This window comes from Symphalangus syndactylus, chromosome 24, assembly GCF_028878055.3.
Source record: "Symphalangus syndactylus isolate Jambi chromosome 24, NHGRI_mSymSyn1-v2.1_pri, whole genome shotgun sequence".
NCBI lineage: Eukaryota > Metazoa > Chordata > Mammalia > Primates > Hylobatidae > Symphalangus > Symphalangus syndactylus.
In genome coordinates this window covers 31,266,300-31,284,943 of record NC_072446.2, presented here as the reverse complement: position 1 = coordinate 31,284,943, position 18,644 = coordinate 31,266,300, and the positions used below count along the sequence as shown (strand labels likewise).

Below are 18,644 nucleotides of genomic sequence, written 5' to 3'. Positions count from 1 at the left end.
TATGAGGTCATATGTAAGATAAATTTCTAGAAATGCTATATTAATTGCTGAGTCAGATGGTATGTGCCTCTAAAAGTGAAAGATTAATTTTAAAAGACTTTAAAGGTGAAAGAGAAAAAGCATGATGTGTAGAATAAACATCATACTTCATAGGTAGAAGCAGAGTGGCAGAAAGGAGGTAAGCTGGAGTTAGTCAAGATGGCTGTGTCACCAGGTAGTAGGTACAGAGACTGACATATAAGAAAACTCTCAGTGATTCCAGTTTGACTTTGACCATCCCATTAACCTTCCACCACTGCAACCTCCAGTCATATGCTATGTCCCATCCTACCACTTATCTAACTCAACAGGCATTGCTAGGGCCCACCTGTTCCCTCTACCCTGACCATGATAGTCTTCTTTCAGGTCACTTCTCACCTGAACCACTGTAACTCTTTTTGTTAACCTCCCAAACTTTTTTTTTTTTTTTTTTTTTTTTTTTGAGATGGAGCCTCGCCCTGTCACCCAGGCTGGAGTGCAGTGGTGCGATCTCGGCTCACTGCAAACTCCACCCCCCAGGTTCACGCCATTCTCCTGCCTCAGCCTCACGAATAGCTGGGACTATAGGCGCGCACCACCGTGCCCAGCTAATTTTTTGTATTTTTAGTAGAGACGGGGTTTCACCGTTAGCCAGGATGGTCTCGATCTCCTGACCTTGTGATCCGCCCGCCTTGGCCTCCCAAAAGTGCTAGGATTACAGGCGTGAGCCACTGCGCCCAACCTTTTTTTTTTTTTTTTTTTTAAGATGGAATCTCACTCTGTTGCCCAGGCTGGAGTGCCGTCTCGGCTCACTGCAACCTCCACCTCCCGGGTTCAAGTAATTCTCACACCTCAGCCTCCCAAGTAGCTGGGATTACAGGTGCCTGCCACCATGCCTGATAATTTTTTTTGTATTTTTAGTACAGATGGGGTTTCACCATATTGGCCAGGCTGGTCTTGAACTCCTGACCTCAAAAGATCCACCTGCCTCGGCCTCCCAGAGTGCTGGGATTACAGGCGTGAGCCACCGCACCTGGCCTAAACCTCCCAATTTATTACCATCCAAAGCTTTCCTAGACATTAGTTTAATATTTTATGTCTTTTTTTTTAGTGTAAATAGCTAATCTGCCATTTATATTCCTAAAGTGGCTATAAATTACCTTCTAGATCAAAGAGCTATTTTTGACAATGATTTTTAAGCCCTGCTGTTTAGCAGGCTTTTAAGATACAGTTTAAGATACTTCCTCCACAACATTTTCCCTGTTAAACATTTTCAATCCAATCACATGATCTCCAAATCTACTTAATCCTCCTAACGTAAGCATTCTTCATTCATTCACCCTACAAATACTTACTGAGCATCTATTGTCCGGCACTGGTTTAGATCCTGGGGATAAAGTTCTTGCCCTCAATGAGGAGTTCAGGCAGGGAAGGTACTGGGTGTGAAGGGAAGGCAGGGAGACAGCCAATCAAATTTATCTACAGTGGCTGGATGGTGATAAATGCTATAGAAAAAAAATAGAGAAAGACAGAGTGATTCCAGAGTATGGTAAGGTATCATTTTCAATTGAGGGTACCATAGAAGGCATCTTTGAAAGGTTAACTTTGGAGCAGAAACCTGAAGGAGGGCAGTAGCCATTTGGCTATCTGGGAGAAGATGATTCCAGGCAGAGGGAACAAGAACAATGGCTCCAAAGCAGGAATATTTCTGGGCAGACTGAAGCATGGCCAGCAGACCAGTGTGATGAAGCAGTCAGTATGAGAGTGAGCACTAGGAGATGTGTACATAAGAAACTTGTCTTATGACATTTTTTGGTTTAGAGGATTGATATATAAAGCCACTAAACAGTTTTACTCAATTTTAAGACTCAAAGTTAAATAATGATCAAGGTAGAATACCCAAGATTACGCCTGCAGCGATCCATTACTGAAGCATAGGGAAGGTGCCCACCACAAGACAGAAAGTTCCAGAAGTTACATCTGTGGGAAAATTCCCACGGGCTGATGGTCCCCAGGCTTGTGAAGGAGGAGAGAGAGATGTTGCCATGGAGTTGTCTAAAGAAGTTGTACAGAACTTCCAGCATCACATATCATCAAGGACTCTGCCTCTATTTCTTTCTCTCCTTCTAAAAATTTCTATTCAGCTTGCTGGATAAAGTTTCTTAATAATGGAAAACAATGTAAAAGACGTGCTTTATTTAAAAAGCTTACTAGGGCATATCTATTTCATCAAATGAAGGCTCTGTCTATTTACAATGATTGTTTGCTAGTGTGCTTTGTTTTCCGTATTAAGTTTAGCATTAAAAAAAGTTTTCCCAATTTAAATTTTAATGTTTTGTAACTGCTTTTTAATTTAATAGTATACTGTGAATATATGCCCATCATTAAATACACTAGATCATTTTTTAAAAGGTTTCCTATTCCACAGATCCCAGAGATATGTGTAGTGTCACATATATTGTAACCTGAGAATATGGCATGAATAATTGGTATTCAAATTAGTTTTCTAGTTTTTCAAGTCAATCAAGTATAAGTTCTGCACTCAGACTAAAAGCTGACAGTTTGACTCACCCTGCACATCATAGAGACACAACACAGGATACTCTTATGATCTCAATGGTCAACCTATAACAGATTCCTATCAAATGATCAAAGAACTCATCGAAGTTGTAGATTCATCAATGCAGATTTTTAGATTAATCCAAAAACGAATCATTTGATCAAAGAGTTCAGCAATAAAAAACAAGCGAGGAGAAAATAATGTTAAATAGCAATGCAAAGACTAAATATAAAGACTTACGCATTACAAAGTTGTGGTAATTGATGTAGCAAGAAACTTGTGAAAACTCAGAAGCGTGCTATTTACCCGGGAAACATACTTTTTCCTTACTTCATTGTTTTTTCCAGTTTCCCTCTTCACTTTATGCAGTCCCACAAACATCTTTAAAAGGTCGCATGTTGCTTCTGCAGTTGCATTTCAGTCCTATAAAAGAAGCAGCACATCATCACTTTATGAGAAAACATTTTAGGAGGCTGAGTTATCCAATCTCATCAGTCTCCTTTCCTAATTCATTCACACCAGAACCATACATAAACAGAAAAACCAGTGAGACAAGGGTGAAAAAGAGGTTATCGAAATACAAACTAGCAATTTGAAACTATTAAAATTCCTAGTAGAAATAAAGCAAACTCAATGGTCTCTGATAACAGATCAGAACAAAATCTGTAATTTTAACGCTCTTTCCACCAATGAGTTTCCACGTCTCTCTCCTAAGTTTGAGACAGCTTGGCAGAAATAATACTAACAGATGTGTTGCTTTATAACTTCAAGGATGTGCTATTTTCTGATGTTCTTCCATTCAGGTTTTCCTGGTATGGATTCTAGAGGTACAAAAATGGCTCACTGTGAGTTCCAGGCCAAGGAACTGTTTTCATCTCTGTCTCTGACCATTACCCCTATTTCATCATGGGCACTTTCAGTAAATGAATGAGACAGTAACTATGTTTTCAACAGACAACCAGAGATGCTTCATGGGATCTTAAAATTACATGGGAAACAGCTGAAAAACCACTACTTTTGAGTTCTTATTTCTTTCTTGAAGAATTATCTTTGGTTGAGATGCCCATTAGCAGTAAAATGGTCCCAAAGCGAGTATACCAGAAGGTCTCAGAACTTCCAACAGACATCTAGGCATTGGTACACCAGACTCTAGTGTATCATGACTAGAGCATCACGACTATGAGCATCCATGAATGTATACAGGTTTGCCCCTCAAAAAAAAAAAAAAAAAAATCCCTCACCCAAGTGGCCTAACTTCTTAACATCAGCATCTTATGTCTTTAAACATACACCTATCTAGCTTTACACTGCATCAGGGATTGTTCTAAGAGCTTTAAATACATTAATCCAATCCTTACAATGACGCTATGAGGTTGATTCTATATTCTAATCACCCAGATGAGGAAACTTGTTAGTTAAATTACCCAAAGAAAGCATTATGTTAAGGCCGGGTACAGTGGCTCACGCCTGTAATCCCAGCACTTTGGGAGGCCAAGGCAGGTGGATCACGAGGTCAGGAGTTCGAGATGGCCTGACCAACATGGTGAAACCCCGTCTCTACTAAAAACAGCTGGGCATGGTGGTGCACGCCCTGTAATCCCAGCTACTCCGGGGGCTGAGGCAGAAGAATTACTTGAACCCAGGAGGTAGCGGTTGCAGCGAGTCAAGATCACACCGCACCACTGCACTCCAGCCTGGGCAACTGAGCGAAACTCCATCCAAAAAAAAAAAAAAAAAAAAAAAAAAGGCCGGGCGCAGTGGCTCATGCCTGTAATCCCAGCACTTTGGGAGGCCAAGGTGGGCGGATCACGAGGTCAGGTGATTGAGACCATCCTGGCTAACACGGTGAAACCCTATCTCTACTAAAAATACAAAAAAATTAGCTGGGTGTGGTGGCGGGCACCTGTAGTCCCAGCTACTCGGGAGGCTGAGGCAGGAGAATGGCGTGAACCTGGGAGGTGGAGCTTACAGTGAGCCGAGATCGCACCACTGTACTCCAGCCTGGTTGACACAGCGAGACTCCATCTCAGAAAAAAAAAAAGTATTATGCACTATGCACTATGCTGCTGTTCATAGTCAGGGGTACCTGGGCAAATATAACTGTGCAGTAAGCTACAGTGTCATCCATCTATTTCACTTTTTCTACTTCTGTCCTGGTATGCCTAAAGTAGCTCAATGTCTAGTGAATTAGCTCTTGAAAATTTCTCCTTATTAATAATTTACTGAGAAACAACTTCTAATTCTCCCTAACTTAAACCTCATCTTTGCTTATTTTTTGAAAATTATCCTTTGGGAGGCTGAGGATAGATTGAGGCCAGGAGTTCAAGACCAACCTGGGCACCAGGGTGAGACCACAGTCTCTACAAAAGTTTTCTTTGTTTTTTGTTTTTGAGACAGAGTCTCACTCTGTCCCCAGGCTGGAGTGCAGTGGCGCTATCTCGGCTCACTGCAACCTCCACCTCCCAGGTTCAAGCATTTCTCCTGCCTCAGCCTCCTGAGTAGCTGGGACTACAGGCATGCGCCACCACACTCAGCTAATTTTTGTATTTTTAGTAGAGACGGGGTTTCACCATGTTGGCCAGATGGTCTCGATCTCTTGACCTCGTGATCCATCCACCTCAGCCTCCCAAAGTGCTGGGATTACAGGCGTGAGCCACCGTGCCCAGCCTACAAAAGTTTTTTTTTAGAAAAATAGCCAGCATGATAGATATTTTCCTATGCTTGCCAGATCCCTTCTAACTTTAAAATTGCAACACCCTTACTCAACCAAGGCATTAGAGTTCAGTTGATTGGTTGATTCAGATGATGCCAAAAGCTATGGGTTCAATCCACTGTAAACCAGTTAGCTTTGTTTGCTTCACATCTACAGATTTTTAGTCTGGATGGATGGCATATTTTGGATCATAAGAGGAAGCAGGTAGGAGTGTGGAAGACAACATTTGCTGGAGAAACAAGTCTCCAAAAACAGCACTGACTGTGGGCCAGAAGCAACAGCCTCATTCATAAAGAAAAGCTTCATAATAATTGGCAAAACACTTCTACTTTCTGAGTAAGAAGCTCTTCTCAGATCATTTGCCAGAATATAGCCTAAAGCTCTTCCTTCAAAAAACAAAACAGATGAGATAAAAATAAAAAATTAATGTTTTTCATTTTTGCACAGGCTCTGCTTGACTGATCTGAATACAATTTTCTTATTCCTGACACCAAGGTCACTGACAATAAAAAAAAAATTTGAAATTATTTTAGAAAGTATCACAAAAATCTCTAGCAATGTACCATACAAAATCACCAGAAAAACTTGACTGCAATTCCGTAAGTATCTTAGATTCTTTTACAATTCCTTTAAATTTTCATAAAATCAAAAAATTATTCCATCTCCAAATAGTTATTTTAAGCAAGCTTTTTCAAGTTAAATGAAGGAAACAATATCAGACCAATGTGGTCTGATAAATTTTAAAACAACCCAGACCCACTCAAGGTAGAAGCTTTACCAGTTTCAACAAATAAAAATGAAAAAGTGAAACTATATTCTTTAATCGTTAGTTTAGGGAGAAACCTACTTGGGATCATCTGTCTTCACGTTTTCCTGTCGAGAGCTGGAAAGAACTTCCCAATGCACAAAGTACATGGGTTCTAACAGTCACAGGGTAACTATGACAGCAAAGCCACAGTTATCTGTGAGATCACAGAAATTATATGATGTAATTTTAAAAACTGAAAATTCACATAACGTAATATTAACCATTTTTAAATGGACAATTCAGTGGCATTTAGCACATTCACAGTATTGTGCAACCATTACATCTACCTAGTTCCAAAATATTTTCATCACCCCAAAATGAACCTTGTACTCATTAAGCAGTCACTTCTATTCCTCCTCCTCCTCCTCCTCCTCCTCCAACTCCTGACAACCACTAATATGCTTTTTGTCTCCATAAAATTACCTCTTGTGGATATTTCATATAAATGCAATCAAACAACATGTGACCTTTTGGGTTGGCTTTCTTTCACTCTGCATAATGTTTCAAAGTTCATCTACATTGCAGCATGCATCAGTACTTCATTCCTATTTATGGCTGAAAAATATTCCACTGTATAGATGTACATCTTGCTCATCCATTCATTGATAGACATTTGGGTTGTTTCCATCTTTTGGCTATTGTGAATAGTGTTGCCATGAACATGAATGTACAAGTATTTGTCTGAATACCTGTTTTCAATTACTGGACATATAACCAGGAGTAGAATTGCTGGGTCATATGGTAATTCTATATGGAAGTTTTTGAGGAACTACTAAACTGTTTTCCACAGTGGCTTCACCATTTTACATTCCCACCAGCAAAGTACAAGGTTCTAATTTCTCCACATTCTCATCAATGCTTATAATTTTCCGTTTTTGTCTTGTTTTTAAAGTATAGACATCTTAGTGGGTGTGAAATGGTATATCATTGTGGCTTTGATTTGCATTTCCTTAATGACCAATGACCCAGGAAATCTTTTCATATGTTTCTTGGCCATTTGCATATCTTTAGAAAATGTCTATTCAAGTCCCTTGCCCATATTTTAATTGGGTTATCTTTTCTGTTGTTGTTAAGAGTTTTTGTTTTGTTTTGTTTGTTTTTTAACAGATTTGCAGATATCTCCTCCCATTCTGCAGGTTGCCTTTCCACTTACTTGATAGTGTCCTTTGCTGCAAAATTCTAACATTTGATGCAGTCCAATTTGTCTATTTTTTCTTTCATTGCTTGTGCTTTTGGTGTCTAAGAATCCATTACCAAATCCAAGGTCATGAAGATTTACCCTTATGTTTTCTTCTAAGAGTTTATAGTCTTACCTCTTATAATTAGTTCTTTGGTCCATTTTGAGTTAATTTTATTATGTGTGGGGTCCAACTTCATTCTTTTGCATGTAGATATCCAGTTGTACCTGCACCATTTGTTAAAGAGATTGTCCTTTCCCCAGTGAATCATCTTGGCACTGTTCTCAAAGATGACAGATGTACAGGTTTATTTCTGGACTCTGTTTTATTCCACTGATCTATATGTCTATTCTTATACCTATACCTATTTTGATTATTGTAGTTTTGTAGTATCTTTTGAAATTGGGAAGCATGAATACTCCAACTTTGTTTTTCTTTTTCAAGATTGTTTTGACTATTCAGGGTCCCTTGCAATGCTATATGAATATTAGGATCAGCTTTCCTATTTCTGCAGAAATAGCTACTGGAATTTTGGTCGAGATTGCACTGAATCTTTACATCACTTTGAATAGTACTGCCATCTTTATAATACTAAGTATTCTAATCCATGGATGTCTTTCCATTGTATGATGTAATGTTAAGGTTATTTTAAAACGTCCTTGATAAGGTGATACACTAACTTCTTTAGTTGTCTGTATCGCTATGGTAATTTACTAATATCCTGGAGTATGTCACAAATATGAAGTTTACACTTGCCCTTGGTAATCCAAAATTCATACTCCAGAGAATGCGTGTAAATTATGTAACGTCTGTTTTGTTTGCTTTGGGCTATGGAAAAGGTCAGAACTTAAGGATTTTCATTTTCCTGATTTATAATTAAGTTTCATTATCTTCAGTTCCCAGTAGAGGAACAGAGATGCATGAAGCTTATTTGTTCACTGATAAGAGTTAAGTTGTTTAACAGACTTCGCAGAATGGTATCAGGAACTCTTTTTCATGTAGTTCAAATCCACCCAAATTGATTATGTCACATTAGCTACTTTGCCAAAGATTCTGCTCACAGAAGCTTGAGAGTCAGAGTTTAAAGTATCAACTATAATTGGACAGGGTGTCGGTTGGAGAGGAAGGGTTTTACAAGTCTTTAAAAATTTTTGGCTAAAGTCTGTGAGACAACAATCACTTGATATTATAAAGGTAAGTTGAGCTGGATACAATCTGTTTTTTGCTCACACAATAAAATTAGAACTGAAGATAACACAATAACCCAAGAAACATCACTGTGGAGTTTTCTAAGACTCGCAATTGCAAGGAAAGTATATATTCCCCTAAAATAAAAGTCATTTGAAACCATCTGAGTGAGGGGCAGTGATTGCCTCAGTTGTGATGTTTGGTGTCAACTTTTCAAAGCTTCAGTTTGCACCTCCTCTCAATGTATAAGCTACATGAAACTCATAGTCCAAGGTGATCCAGCAACATCAGAAAGGATCTTAAGAATCAAACTGGGCCAGGCGCGGTGGCTTACACCTGTAATCCCAGCCTTTTGGGAGGCCAAGGCAGGTGGATCAACTGGGGTCAGAAGTTTGAGACCAGCCTGGCTAGCATGGTGAAACCCTGTCTCTACTAAAAATACAAAAATTCGCCAGGCGTGGAGGTGGGCACCTGTAATTCCAGCTACTTGGGAGGCTGAGGCAGGAGAATCACTTGAACCCAGGAGGCAGAGGTTGCAGTAAGCTGAGATCGTGCCATTGCACTCCAGCCTGGGCAACAAGAGTGAAACTCCGTCTCAAAAAAAAAAAAAAAAAAGAAAAGAAACTGTTTATAAATACCTTCAGTCAGAAAATACCATCTGTTGAAATAAACAACCACCAAATCGCAGGAAAAAGAAATCCAATCCCATATATTTTGTGATCTATAATGAAACTAAAAGCAATGAAAATATCATCTGGCAGGTGCTCAGGGTCAGTGCTTTGGCAGAGCATGTTAGCTAATGTAAAATTTGAATTTCTGAGTCAATGTTTATTTTTTGTTTTCACCAGGAAGTTTAAGTTGAAGAGGGCAAGGGAAAAAAAAAAAAATAGGCCCAGGCAAGAAATGGGGGCCAGAAGGGTAACCAGGTAAAAATCTGATGCAGTGACGCAACAGACAACAGTCCAGTGATGAGAACTGGGTTAGGATGGACATACGGTGGACTCCTGCTGGCTGAGTCTGATGCCAAGCAATCAGCACAGTGAGCAAGGGTGATCAGCATAACATCCGTAGAAGACTCACTCTCATGGCATGAGTTTTGCCACAAATTCTTCCAGAACTGGAAAGCCCTTCTAACATGGCAGGTGGAGAGGACTTCCTATTATTTGGTCTTACCACTGCCTGATGAGGGTCCTATCTTTAGGGCCCACACAATTTCCCATCTTCTAAGAGTGTCTTCAACACGCTAACTGAATGACTGTACTTCTCCCTCTCCATTTCTTCAGCTCTAGTTGCACTCAGTTAACCTGAACTCTGTGTGAAGATTCAGAGGACAGAAGAAATACAAAAAATAAAAATAAATTTACAAAAACAAAAAACAAAGATTCGGAGGATGGGTTGGATACAGAGGCAGTGTCCAAAGAAACAGGATAAAGGCCACATTCTCTTTGGTTGGTGGTGGTATAGAGGAAAATGAACTCTACAAGGAATGAGATAGGAGAGGAGGTGCTGTGCCCTGTCTGTCGCAGAAAGAGGCATCCTGGGCCTCTCAAACCCAGAGCTGAGAATTCCTGTTCTTAGGGAGTATGCTCAATACCTGAATGTATGATAGCCACTTGAGTCTGTGGGATTTTTTTTTGTCTTCCAGTTATCAAGTATGTCCCCCAACCTCACCCTTAAGAGTCTGTTTTTCTTTTTCTTTTTTCTAAATGTAGCTCATGTTAGAAAAGCAGCCAGGGAAGTACTTTAAGAGTATATCCTAGTACTCCTTAGCCTGAAGCCTCTGTAAAAGGGAGCCCAGATAAGGCACTTCAGGGACATTTGCTGCAAGGCTGCTGGGGAGAGGAAATGCCCCGCCTCACTCTCAGTATAGTCAAGGCTCAGCGTTTTGAGTAACCTCTCTGTCTCAAAACAACTGCTGTGATTTGATCCAATGTGGTAGTGGCTCTCTTGGTCTCTAATTGGGTGCCCTGAGCTCTCTCAATGCTTAGCTCTTTTTTTCTTTCTGTAAAGGGAGTTTTCAGTTAATTTGCAGGCCTGCCGTTCTGTGCCCAAGAGCTGAACTCTTGAGGCGTCCGCCTGGGACTTGGCGGGCTCACTTTAGTTTTGTTTTCTGTTCTCTTTGTGGTGGTCTTAGTTATAAGCGCCTGGAAACAAGCCCTTAACTGCAGGGCAAATGCTTGCTTCACAAGCCCTGCTAGACAGGAAAAAGGAGGAGGAAAGCACACTGGGGTTTATGACATAGCTACAAACTATCTCCAATTTTTAAATAGCCAAAACCTGGACACATCCTACATATCTGTCAGCATAAAAATAGATTTTAAAAATTGTGATATTAATACAATGGAATATTACTCAGCAAGAAAAAGAAGTATGTTTCTGATACATGTCATGGATAAATCTCAAAAGCATGGTGAGCAAGATAAGTTAGATATAAAATAAAATGTGGAGTTCTAGAAAAGACAAAATTTCTGGTGGTAAAAATCACAATAGAAATTACCTTTGAATGGTGAAGACAGACAAGACAGCATGAGGAGGGAACTTTTCTAGAGTGGCAAGAATGTTCTGTATACTGATTGGGAGTGGTGTTTACATGAGTATAAACATTTGACAAAAACTTTACCAGGCAAGGTGGGGTGTACTTGTAGTCCCAGTTCTTGGGAGGCTGAAGCAGGAGGACTGCTAGAGCCCAGGAGTTTAAGGTCAGCCTGGACAACATAGCAAGACCCTATCTCTTACAAAAGAAACAAACTTATTCAACTATATACTTTTTTTAAATGACACAAACATTTTTGTAACATTTTTTAACGGCACAAAGTCAGTTTTCCATCATGTTGCATCTACGTGGCTAATATTTTGAGAAAAAGGTATATTTTTAAAGTATTTGATATACTCAAATATACCTCTCGAAGGAAACATAAATCTCTTTAAAGCAGTATGTAACTTTATATTGAGTTCAATTAATTCTTAAGACTGAATTACAGAGAGAATTCTCTCAAATTTCTCTTGCCCTACTCTCCATGTTAATTTTCTTTTTCTTTTTTTTTTTGAGACAGAGTCTCGCTCTGTCGTCCAGGTTGGAGTGCAGTGGTGTGATCTCGGCTCACTGCAAGCTCCACCTCCCAGGTTCAAGCCATTCTCCTGCCTCGGCCTCCCGAGTAGGTGAGACTACAGGCGCTCGCTACCATGCCTGGCTAATTTTTTGTATTTTTAGTAGAGATGGGGTTTTCCCTTGTTAGCCAAGATGGTCTCGATCTCCTGACCTCGTGATCCACCCGCCTCGACCTCCCAAAGTGCTGGGATTACAGGCGTGAGCCACCATGCCCAGCCCCCTCCATGTTAAATATTTTAAGCATGTTTTAAAAGCAGAAAGTATAGTGTAGGGGATGGAAAGATTAAGTGTGGAAAAAAAAAACTCCCCTGATTACAAGAGCAATACACTTTCAATATAAGCAAACCGGAAAATACAAAGGAGTAGAGAAGATTATAACTAGGGGAGGCTGGGTGTGGTGGCTCACACCTAGGATTGTACTTTGGGAGGTCGAGGTGGGTGGATCACTTGAGGCCAGAAATTCGAGACTTGCCTGGCCAACGTGGTGAAACTACGTCTCTGCTAAAAATACAAAAATTAGCTGGGTGTTGGGGGTAACACTTGTAGTCCCAGCTACTCGGGAAGCTGAGGCAGGAGAACTGCTTGAACTAGGGAGGCAGAGGTTGCAGTGAGCAGAGATTGTGCCACTGTAACTCCAGTCTGGGTGACAGAGACCCTGTCTCGACGAAAAAAAAAAAAAAAAGATTATAGTTGGGAGAAAGCTCATATAAGCCAAAACTATCCACTACCAAAATATAAGCACTGTCAACATTCTGATGCACACACATGTGCACATGCACAATTTTAACCATACTGGGATCATACTGCACATATTGGTATTTTTTCTCACTTAAATATAGGTCTGATAAACATCTCTCATGTTATTGAGCATTCTTTGCATCTTTTATTACTACTGAGGTTAAATCTTTTCATGTGATTAGTGGCCATTCATTTTTCTTTGTGGAACAGCTTGGTGATTTAGAAAACAATACCAATATTTTCCTGAATATAGTTATTGTAGATATATACGGAAAATACAGAAGAGTTTAAGACTATAGAGGAAAAAATTCACATAACTCAAATCATAGAAACAATCACTGCTACTAATTTTTACTTTTCTCTGCACAGTTTTGTTTTTGTTTTTGTTTTTGAGACGGAGTCTCCCTCTGTCACCCAGGCTGGAGTGCAGTGGCTTGATCTGGGCTCACTGCAAGCTCTGCCTCCCGGGTTCATGCCATTCTCCTGCCTCAGCCTCCTGAGTAGCTGGGACTACAGGTGCCTGCCACCACGCCCGGCTAATTTTTTGTATTTTTAGTAAAGACAGGGTTTCACCGTGCTAGCCAGGATGGCCTCAATCTCCTGACCTCGTGATTTGCCCACCTTGGCCTCCCAAAGTTCTGGGATTACAGGCGTGAGCCACTGCACCCAGCCTGTTTTTATTTATTTTATAACATCTTTGTAAATAAACTAGTGTCTTCACACATGATTACTTCCTTGAGATGGACTGCCAGAATTTGAATCCTGGGTCAACGAGTATGAAAGTTTTAAAGGCCCATATTGCCAAACTGCACTGAGTATTATACCACTTTGCATTCCACAAGAAGTATATAAGAATGTTTATACTTCTACATCCTTGTTAGCATTAAATTCTCTTTCTCATATATAATCCTCACCCCTTATATACTCCCCACCACAACCCCTGCTCCACACATACACACAAAAACACACTTCACTAATTTGATACATGAAAAACAATATCTTACAACTTCAAATGCATTTTTAACTAAAAGAATGAAGTAGTTTTTCATTGGGTTAAACCACCTCAAGTTCCTCTTCTGTAAATAGACAGCTAAATTCCTTGAATGTCTGACACTTTTCAGAAGTAACCAAAAAGTATTTGAGGACTTCTTGTTCATCATAAATAATGATTAACTTAGAATGTACTTCTCCCCTCTCTTAAAATGACCAATATAAAAGACTACTTATTAAAATAATATATATTATAAAAATACAAGAGTAATAAGTTCACAGCAGCACAGGATAAACAGGAAAGATACCATCAGAATAGCATGAGGACTTCTGGGCCAAAAGGAGGGGAAATGCCATCAGGACTGACTGAATGACAGCAATACTAAAACGTAAAGGAAATTTTCAATTTGAACCAAGCAAAATAAAGAAACTCTAAAACTGTGAATATAACCATAGAACCCTAGGGGGGAACAAACTCAAATTCAGAGATAAGGGAAGCTGGATGTAGAAGTAGAAGTGAGCCCAGGACTGTCAGGAGAATAATTAGAGGCCTATGGAACAGCTGCATCCTCCAGTGTTCTCAGAAAGGCTAAGCTGTGAGAACAGCTCTCTATAATAAAGTGGAGGATCAGCTGTGGGGGAACCACCCACATAGGTGCTGGGACTACAGAATGAAGAAACAGCACCACAAATGACAATGCACACACCCACCCAGAAGGCAGCTGACTGAACTCCTGGAGGCATATTCCTGGTACTTAGCAGGACCAGCGCTCCTGTACTCTGAATTTACTTCTGGAAGAATAATTCTCACTTGTGCTGAGAGAACCCACTACAGTTACCACTCTGATCAGACAATCAAAGAGTTCTCAATCCTGGATGCACATCAGAATCATCTGCTGAGCTTTTTAGAAATACCAATTGCCTGGGCCCCACCACAATCCAATTGTATCAGTATTTATAGAGGGAAGAGGGATCCAGGCATTTGTATTTAAATATTCTCCAGATAATTTAATGTGCCCTTAAGTAATAACAAAAACAGCAAAGGAAGCAGAAAATAATTGTAGTATTCTTTGAAAGATCTATTAAGATACCATTTCAAAGATCTACGGAGATACTAAGGGAGAGGAACAATACTAAAAAGTTATTAATGGGGAATAAAAAAACAAAGCTATGTTTTTGTGTGTGTGTGTTTTTTTTGTTTTTTTTTTCAGTAGAGACGGGGTTTCACCATGTTGGCCAGGCTGGTCTCAAACTCCTGACCCTCAAGTGATTCAACCACCTCGCCCTCCCAAAGGGCTGGGATTATAGGCGTGAGCCACTGCACCAGGCCAAAAAAATGTCTTAATCCTTCAACAGAGGTCTGAACAGCAAAAGGGGCATAACCAAAGACAAAAGCAGTGATTTAGAAGATCAAACTGATGAATTCTCCCGAACCAAGAAACGGGAAATGAGAGGTGAAAGGAGGATAAATCTAGATGATCCAGTATGTCTAACCTTTTTTTTTTTTTTTTTTTTAAAAGGAGAGGACAGAGGAAAAGAAATTACCAAAGAAATAATAGGACCAAATAGATCTGAGTTAAAGAGAGATCTGAGCATTAGGTTGAAAGGGTCTGCCAAGTTTACATGGTGTATAACAATATTGAAAAAAACTACCTAAATGTAACTTGGTGAAAATTTTAAATTACAAAATAAAATTGAAATCTAGGAACATGCTACAGTTAGGAAGCCTGCTAACTGTAAAAAAAGGAAAATTGTCTTTGCACCAGACTTCTCATCTGTAATTTCAGATGCTAAAACGCAAATGAAGCAATTTCTACAAAGTTTAAAAGGAAAAATAATTTTAAGCATAGACTCTCATATATCCCTAAAACTGTTACTTAAGTATGAAGGCAAAATAAAGTTATCTGGGGATATACAACTGCTCCATGAAGTTCACCACTGTGTACTCTGGGGGTAAGTAGGAAGAGACTCAAAGGTGTACTGTAGCAAATTAAATTTGAATCCAAGAAATAAAAGATGACTTGGGATACAAGAAGCAGTGCTGAACAAAGAAATAGGTTTAAAGCTCTACTCCACAATTATCGACAAAATAGACATTAGGTGAAGTGCAATTGCTAATAAGAATTATTAAACAAAAAAGATATAACGTAGAAAAGTAATGAGAAATTTTGAAAAATAGCTGGGAGTAGGAAAGAGTAGCAGACATAAAATCTTTTATTTGCAGAAGAACCATAGATGGTAATTAAATTTTGATGCTTACAGAGAAAGTTAGGTTCAAATAAAAGGATGACTTCCTCCAGGAACTGGAAGGATGGTGGTGAATGGAGGTGAGCACAAAAATGAGGTTAATTAGTCCAAAGCCATGTCACATATCACCTTGCAAACAGTGATGGGTGTTTAAACATTTTATCCTAAGTGCAATGGGAAGCCATTTAAAAGTTTTAAGCAGGGGAGTAACATAATTGACTTATGTTTCCAAAAAGATCACTTTGGCTGAAATGTAGAGTGGATGGGAGTGAGTAGCAGCTAAGAGAGAAGGCAGAAGGCTATTGCAGAAGTCCTGGGCTATGATGACAGTGGCCCACATTAGGGTGCTAGCAGTGAAGATGGGTTCCCTATGTGTTACAGGTAGAATCGGTAGTCCTTCTTGTGGACTGGGCATGAGGGACAGAGTTGTTAGGATGACTCCCAGGTTCCTGACTTTAACACCTAAGTCCATGGAGGTGTCATTTACCCCAAGATGAAGAAGACCAGAGAATAAATACATCAGCAAGCTGTCAAAACAATATTAAGTACCCTTTCAGTGCTTGAGTTCTAGACTAATTTTTCATTTAAATTCTAGATCCTGTGATACGCTGCAAATGCCAAAGGCAATCACTTAACTTCTCATCTTCTCTACCAAGTAACAATCTTCCTCAACCACATATTTTTATGCACATTTAACACTGTAGAAGTAATGTGTTAGGGGTCCATTAGACACAATTCATCTTTTTTTTTTTTTTTTTTTTTTTTTTTTTTTTTTTTTTTGGTGAAGTCTAGCTCTGTCACCAGGCTGGAGTACAGTGGTGCAATCTTGGCTCACTGCAATCTCCGCCTCCAGGATTCAAGCAACTCTCCTGCCTCAGCCTCCTGAGTAGCTGGGATTACAGGCATGCCCCACACTACGCCTGGCTAATTTTTTGTATTTTTAGTAGACACAGGGTTTCACCATGTTGGGCGGGCTATTCTCGAACTCGTGACCTTGTGATCTACCCACCTCGGCCTCCCAAAGTGCTGGGATTACAGGCGTAAGCCACCACACCCAGCCCACAATTCGTCTTTCGATGCCTCTAATGAAGTCCACCTTTAAATGATGGCCAAATATCAAGTCTAAAACCCAGGTACATTGCATGAAGTTAAACTGGGCAAATAAGGAATCTAATAAAATACATGACATCTCATGACTGTTTCTAACATTTCCTAAAGATAATTATTTTGATCAGCTAGAGACTGGTACATGTAATAACACTAAAAATTCACTGCATAGCCAAAGGCTTTCACAACTCTTTATTGTTTTATTTATTTTTTGGAGACAGGGGCTTGCTCTGTCGCCCAGGCTGGAGTGCAGTGGCATGATCTTGGCTCACTGCAACCTCCGTCTCCTGGGTTCAAGCCATTCTTATGCCTCAGCCTCCCAAGTAGCTGGCATTACAGGCATACCCCACCATGCCCAGCTAATTTTGTATTTTTAGTAGAGACAGGGTTTTTGCTATGTTGCCCAGGCTGGTCTTGAACTCCTGAGCTCAGGTGATACACTCGCCTTGGCCTTCCGAAGTACTAGTATTACAGGTGTGAGCCACCGTGCCTGGCCTCACAACTCTTTAGACATTGCCATCAGGGTGCATGTGTGTGTGCATTCACATGCCAGTGATTTTCTACACCCTGGAAATGAGAGCCCTCTCCTCCACATCTGTCCAGCTGTGGTAGAGCTTCCCAAAGTCCATAATGCAGGGTTTCAGCTCTCCACTAACTATGCAGTTGAATGACTTCCTATAAAAACAAGGTCACACACCACTAAGGGCAAAAGCAAGTGCATCTCCTGGGGAGACAGTCACTGCACATTAATATCACTTTTATCGGGCTGGGCACGGTGGCTCATGCCTGTAATCCCTGCACTTGAGGAGGTGGAGGCAGGCAGATCACGAGGTCAGGAGATCGAGACCATGCTGGCTAACAACACGGTGAACCCCTGTCTCTACTAAAAATACAAAAAATTAGTCGGGCATGGTGGCAGGCGCCTGTATCCCAGCTACTCGGGAGGCTGATGCAGGAGAATGACGTGAACCCGGGAGGCAGAGCTTGCAGTGAGCCGAGATCGCGCCACTGCACTCCAGCCTGGGCGACAGAACGAGACTCCATCTAAAAAAAAAAAATCCCTTTAATCTATGGTCACTGTGAGTCAAAGACAAACATGAGGATCACACTCTCCAGTCTCAAACCTAGACTGTCCAGAACCCAGCTCCTCTTAGGAACAGTACATGGATAATTACTTTCAAAAGGTCTTGAGTGGAGAGAAGATGAGGAGAGAAGAGAAAACCTTTTTACTCTCCGTACTTCTGTATCTTTTGGATGGTACAAGTATTAATATATATGCATTGTGTATTATTTATGTAATTTTAAAAATGAAAAAAAGGAAAGGCTATTAAACAAAAATCTTTCTCAAACCTTTGTGATAGAATGAGTTAGCGTCCCCAGAGTAACGAGAAAATTGCACTTGCTTCATAATGTTCCAATTACCAAATAAGGAATGCCTATTACCTAATTACTTAAGAAGGAATACAGCTGTTTATCAAATAAATGCATTTATAAACATTTGGGTACTTACAAGGTGCCAAGCAGCATGCTATCCTAGACTCTCTCCTCTTCTCAGGCCACTCACTTTCCTTGCTGATCTTCTATTCTCCAATCTTTCAAGTCCCATCTTACATGCCAACTATCCCCAAAGCCAGCTTTCTCTCACCACAGAGCAAGCTGCCTATTAGATATCTGCTCTTGGATGGCCCACTACCCCCTAGGTTCAACATGTCCCAAACCAGAATCATCATCTCCCTTAGGCCTGACCCACTCCTTATGTTGCCCATCTCAGTGTATACCCAAGTGCCCAACCCCTCACCTTTCACCAGTATCCAACAATGGCCAGTTCTCCACTTCCTAAATCTTCAATCTGTCTGTTGGTCCCTACAGTTATATATTTTCTCAAAGGACTGGCCCTTCTCATCAAGACCCCAGCCTTGAGGCTCTCTGCAATCATTTTCCTCACTGTTTCAGGTTTAATCTTTCTCACTAAAAATCTGATTGCTCTC

The 18,644-nt window shown here is 40.2% G+C and overlaps 1 protein-coding gene across 25 annotated transcripts in view; it reads right to left on the bottom strand.

The window, feature by feature from the left end:
- ZHX3 (zinc fingers and homeoboxes 3) overlaps nucleotides 1-18,644 on the bottom strand; it is a 145,026-nt gene that overhangs the window by 87,308 nt on the left and 39,074 nt on the right. For 6 of the 25 annotated variants that reach the window (XM_055265881.2, XM_055265878.2, XM_055265872.2 and 3 more), the window contains exon 2: nucleotides 2,898-3,001. The gene's annotated coding sequence lies outside the window, so the exon portion shown is untranslated. Of the gene's footprint in view, nucleotides 1-1,373; nucleotides 1,524-2,818; nucleotides 3,002-6,138; nucleotides 6,193-18,644 lie in introns of those variants that run through there. The other 19 variants (XM_055265860.2, XM_063633853.1, XM_063633854.1 and 16 more) reach the window with 9 other exon arrangements.